Genomic DNA, 6,364 nt, shown 5'->3' on the forward strand with positions numbered 1-6,364 from the left:
GAAGTGAACTTTAGACACATTGTACTTAACTATCAACAGGATCTCACTATTTCCTGAAACAGACAGGAAAGAATTTAAAGAATCGGGATCCATTTCAAAGCTCTATCCTGAGCAACATTTATATTAGAGAAGGAACTTATTCAGAATGAATAATGAAATCCACCCAGCCCCCTTGCCAAGTGTGGATATGCAGTTTGACTATAACTGAAATAATAATAATGCTAATGAATCATCGTCCACTGTCCCCAGGAAGGCTACGAAAGAGGAATTGTAAATAAATGCATGTGCAGAGCAACTTAGGTACGACATCCCTTGCTCTATTAAGCAAAGGAGCAGGAAGATAAATTTCCCTTATATCGACCTTACAAAGAATTTTTCACTTTACATTTTAAGTTTCAGAGGTTCATAATCTTAGCCAATGGTGGGTACACTGTTGCTGAGTTTACATAGCAGGAAATAAACCAGAGAAGAAATAAGGAACCTTAGCAAGACGTTTTTCCCATTGGCATTCGGAATTTTATCATTCGCCATGTTCTCTCTATCAAATATCATGAAATGACAACACAGCACAAGAGTCTCAAGGTAGTTTGTGAATTGAATTTCCACCCAGATATGACCCTGTCAAGGAGATCACAGTCCATTTTGAGTCTTTCAAATGTTATATCCTATCACAAATTTCCCAAATTCTCACTAACTTGTGTTCACTTGAGAAGCACCAAGAGACCTGGTCATTTCCAGTGTCTCAAGAATCTGAGAAATTAAACTCATTTCACCCAAGCACAACAACAATGACAACCTATGACATTCAGTCCATTGTTGGCTGCAAAACCCTATTTAATACGAATGTTTAATTGTGACCTCTCACTTGGAGTATTTATAATGCTATACGAAAAATACAGACCTAAACCCATTGCCAAAACCAACCAACCAACCAACCCCTCATTACCTTCTAGGTGTTGCCAACTCATGGTGACCTGATAGGTCAGAACTGCATTCTAGGGTTTCTAAGGCTAAAAAGATCTTTTTGTAAACAGCATTTACAATGTTCCTAGCTCTGTATTTTATAATTTACTGGAGATCTGTTATTTTTTAAAATTACTGTTATTATTAGAAAATTATTTTCCAAATATTGGTTGGCTTCTATTTAAATGAGTTTTCTTTTTTATTTAACTGTAAATTTACAAATCACATTGAACTCTCAATCATTCACAAATATCTTTTTTGGAACATCAAATTAAAAGAAACACAAATAAATACAGTGCTTAATCGAATCCTTATTGTATACCACCTTTCCTGTTACCCAACTTATCCATTTATTAATTTTTGCATCTCCCCAACCCCCTGTCCCTGTTAACCTTTCGAGACTGATTCTTTATGGGACAGATCGCCTTATCTTTCTACCATGGACTAACTGATGGGTGTGAGCGACTGAATTTTCCTTTAGCAGAAAACAAAGCATTTCAACCACTGTATCACTAGGGCTTCTTTCTATCAAACCGGAACTGACTCACAGCTGACCTTGAGTTGTGTTTATGAAACTGTAAAGGGCATGTAAGTTGACTGTTCATATTTTTCCTTCAGACTCTTACCGTTCAATTTTTAAATGCATATGAAGTGGTTGAAAATATCTCTGGCACACTGTAATCCTTCAAGTTACATGTTTGCTTCTTAACACGTTGAAGAGGCCTTTTGCAGTATACTTGCCTAGCGTATGTAGTATGTCGTCTGATTACTCGACTGCTGTTTCCATGAGCACTGCTTATGGATCCAAGTAAAACGAAATCCCTGACAACTTCAATCTTTCCTACACAAATCACGAACAAGCTTGATACTGGTTAGCTGTGCGGAGTGCCGCTCTCTGGAGGCTGAGGTGCACTCCTTACTGAAGGCTGCAGGCTAGCAGGGCCTCTAAGCCTGTACTTTCAACAAGGATGTGCTGTCTGCATATTGCAAGTTGTTAATGAGTACTCTTCTGATTTCACATTCTTTTTCACAAAGACCAACTTCTTAGATTATTATAGGGAGGATACCCCCCACTCCCATTTTTCTCCCACAGAGAGTCTGGTAGATTCAAATATCTAGAAATGCTGAGCCTTTGATATAGCAGGGCAACTTTCTCTGGACACTATGCCACCAAGATCTTTAAACTATAAGATTAGCACATTTTTTTCTTTTTTATTTTAAATAAAATTTTTATTTTATACTGGTTTACCTACAAAGTTCATATACATTATTTTTCACACTGAATCTTTTCCATTTCCTTTACCCACCCCTCCCTCTACCCATCAAATTGTGAGACCCTGCCCTTTCTCATCCCTCTGTTCCTACCCCCCGCCATCCTAACACATGTTTTACTAATTATTTTTCTATTTCTACAACAATGGTCTTATACAGAATTTGTCCTTAACGAATGTAGTTAGTTCACTTAGGATAATGCTCTCCAGTCCCACCCAAATTAGGCAGTGATTTCAAAACCATTGATCCTGCGTGCTGCACAGTATTCTACTGTGTGAATGTACCATAACTTTTTAATTCATTTTATCTGGACTGTTTTCATTAAAACACTATTTCTATATTCCTACTTTGATGAATTTTAAAAGCTTATTTTTTTTTATTACATATCTTAGTAACAGGAAATAGTGACTATACACATGGACCTCACTTGACGGAGTGCAAAAGAATCAGACTGATTAGAGAAGCTCAATATTGTAAGTCAAAACCAGGCCAGGTGCTCACTGTAGACAGACCTTCAGTTATTTATGTGCAATTTCAAACTGAAGTTGAAGTAAATGAAAACAAACTCTAACGGTTTCCAAGTAGTAATCACAATAAACCACAGAAGAATGTCTACCATTTTAATAAACAATATAGGGATCACGTCACAGTATTTCTTTTTAGCATATATTCTCTTCTGATTATAAATAACACTCGATGGAGAGATTTGGTGACGTGGTGGACAGTCTCCTCCTGCACAATTTATAGTCTCTGGTAATCTGCTGGAAAGGCAGGTATGTGTTAGTTCTGACTCAACGGCATTTGTAGTTAGTAACTGAGTGATTATAATTTCCCACAGATAATATGACAAAGGAGTGGCATCCACTTCTGTAATAGCTTGCCTCTGGAAACCCTATGAACCTGGACAAAGGATGAAAGTCACACAAGTGTTGAGGACTTTCATTCATAGGGTTGCTATGAGTCGCCTACGACTCGACAGTTCTTAACAACAATAACACCAACATAGAGAGAGATTAGTTGGCCTAGTGGAGAAAAAGTGATGCTACCAAGTCAAAGGTGTAACTAATAATCTGCAGCCTTCAGGCCTGTTTTTCATTGGTTTTGGTCAAACATTCCTCTAGGTTGTATAGCTCTGGTGTGTCCACTTGCCATACAAAGGTAACGTGTGGTTGCTGTGAAGCTGAACATTGTGACACTGATGTGTCAAATACATTAATGGTTACCCATGGTGGACAGTATTTGGTGGAGCTCCCTGATTAAAACAAGCTTGGAAGCAGGAGTGGCATCCACTTCCGTAATAACTTGCCTCCAGAAACTCTATGAACCTGGAGAAAGGATGAAAGTCACAAAATTGTTGAGGGCTTTCATTCATAGGGTTGCTATAAGTTGCCTATGACTCGACGGCACTTAACAACAACAACAACAACAATAATATGACAATTATTGGTCACTTAAATCATATTAATCACATAGAAGTATTAAAGTAGTGACTTTATGGATTAACTGGCAAAAAAACCCATCACCTTTTATTTGTTTAAGAAATGAACAGAGTTTGGTGCTTAGTTCTGGGATCCACAAGTGGGTATATCCACAGCTCTTACCTTATGGAATAGAGTGGAATCATAGAGAAGGCACTCACTGGAACAGATGCTAAGGGGTAAAGGGGAAAGGATTACTGTTGCTGTGCAGAGCATGGGCTAAGGACTGAGCAGTCAGTTAACAATGATGGCTACTGAGGAAGTGACTTGTTCTCGGATCTCCGGTTTAGGTTTCCATGAAGTCCTACACTTGGCATATTGAAGACTGAGATGTGCAAAAACTACTGTCACCATCACTGCTGCCATCATTATGAAGAGGTGGAAAATGACACAAGACAAAACACCTCTCACTGCTGATGAGTTGGAACCAGGCCTAGGTGATCCTCCAGAAGAGTCTGCGGCAATCGTACCCTGCACACCAGATTGCTTATCTTTCCTTCCTGGAGCAGCTGGTGGATTCGAACCATCAGAGAGGCAACGTCTGTGGGTTAGTAACACAGCTCTCTATGGATCACAGCACCAGAGCTCCTTCAACAAATGGAAAAGGATTCAATACACTTGTGTTGAAGAGCAGGAGAGAAACGTATTTTGAACACTTTTTCCTATCAGACATATGCACTTGTCCTTAATTATGTAAGCAGGGGGAGCAAGTAGAGACTTAAAGGTAATACTACGGAGTCATACAGGCATTGTGTTAGGCACTTCCTTGGCTTAATTAACCCTCCTATGAAATTATATGTAAGGAAATTGGGGGGGGGGGGAGGAAAGAAAGAATTTCCTGTAAGTAAATAACCCTGAGAACGGAGAGCGCAATATTCCAGGTAGTTGTGTTTGTTTCCAAGGACTACCACATCCAGGGTCCCTAGGCATTCAAATTTGCTGGGGACCATATAGTACAAGTAAAATCTGACACACTAAGAAACTGTATTGATGGGAACACGACTTTTGAAACTTCAAATATAAATAAGGTAAAACAAACCAGCAAAGTGAGACCAAATGCTGTACCCCCCGCTGTAAAGTGAAAAAAAAAAAAAAAAGATAAAAAGTCTCAGGGAACCAGGTTATTACAGTTTTGAAGAAGTCAGTCAATTTCTTTCTGAGAAAGGTAACTTTTGTAGAGATTGACTGCCTTCAAAGAAGATTACCAAGAGTGAGAAGGAGTGAGTGAGTCAGGATTATATGAAATCTACACTCGAACAAAATCCATGACTAGAAAATAACAATAATACCCACATTGATCAATTGGTAGTTTTCTTTCCTCTGCTTTCCTCTAATGTAAGGATTCACAGAATTCTAGAATGTTAAGAGCTGGGAACAACGTTAAAGCTTGCTAAACTGCATTCCTTAATTTTAGAAATGTAGGTAAGGCTAAAATATTTGTCTCACATGAAAGCGATCATCATCTGTGCTAGCCAGAACTAATGCCTTCGAATTGTGCTGGTGGTGATGAATGCTGAGTATTCCATGGACTGTCAAAAGGACAAGCAATTCTGTCTGGGCAGAAGTGCAATCAAACTACTCCTTAGAGGCACAGAGGAAAGTTCATCTCTCATACTCTGGACTTGCTGTCAGGAGGTGGAAGGAGACATCTCGCTGGGAAATTTAAGAAGGTCAATAAAAAGAGAAGAAGGTCTTCAAGAAGAGGGACTATGGCAATGAGCTTGAGCAGAGAAATCCTGAAGATGATGCAGAACAGCATTGTTCTTAGGGTTGTTGGGAGTCACAGTTGTCATGACAGCATGTAACAACCATGAGAATAATGGTCCTTTAAGTACAACCAAAACCTAAACCACAGACCTGGGTATAGATTGCTTTACAGATGGTTAAATTTAAAGATCATGCAATGAAGAGATTATTTCAATATTATCCAGGTAGATACAATATGATCAAATGATTGCTTAAAAATAGAATAGTTTGGGAAAGGCACAGAGGAGATAAAAAATATTCTACAAGGAAAGGACTCCATATTCCTTTGCTGGTTCGTAAATAAACAACTATGTCTTTGTACGTATGTGAGCTTCTGTTGTGTACCACTGCATTGGAACCAACCCTGAGGGTCCTTCAGAGGCAAAAAGCCACAGAAGGGAATGCCCACTTTTCTTCCATGGAGCATCTGGTGGATTCAAACTGCATACCTTTGGGTTGGCAACACAATCCCTTCTCACTAAGCCATTAGAGCTCCCTGGGGAGCTTTTAGAGGTTGAAAATTGTCTTCTGTTTACAAATAGCAAGACAATGAGGACCTCAGTATTATAAATGCAAAGAAAGGGATTCTGTCAGTAAGTCAAACTAGAAAAAAAACCCCACCACAAACAAACAAACAGATTCTCCCTATGAGCCTGGAGGAAAGACTGCAGATTTTGAAACACTTGATTTTAGTACACTTCTAATTTCTAAGACACAAAAGACCAGAGAATGGCCAAAATTATTGGGGTAGCTATTGCTGCCAGTTTAGGGCCTGTGTCAGGAAAAGGAAGTCTTACTAATATACAGTGCCACCCAAAGGTAATAAAGGAGGTCAGAATTGCTTCCACTGTGGAAAGCTGGGCCACTTCAGTAGACAGTGTCACAGACGAGAGCCACAGATAGGC

At 39.0% G+C, this 6,364-nt stretch overlaps 1 protein-coding gene across 1 annotated transcript in view; it reads right to left on the minus strand.

Moving 5' to 3' along the window:
• The window catches only part of ZFPM2 (zinc finger protein, FOG family member 2), a 608,205-nt gene that overhangs the window by 210,515 nt on the left and 391,326 nt on the right, over nt 1-6,364 (minus strand). The window lies entirely within an intron of this gene.

This window comes from Elephantulus edwardii, unplaced genomic scaffold (assembly GCF_000299155.1).
Source record: "Elephantulus edwardii isolate Elephantulus edwardi_28Jun2011 unplaced genomic scaffold, EleEdw1.0 scaffold00202, whole genome shotgun sequence".
Taxonomy (NCBI): Eukaryota; Metazoa; Chordata; class Mammalia; order Macroscelidea; family Macroscelididae; genus Elephantulus; species Elephantulus edwardii.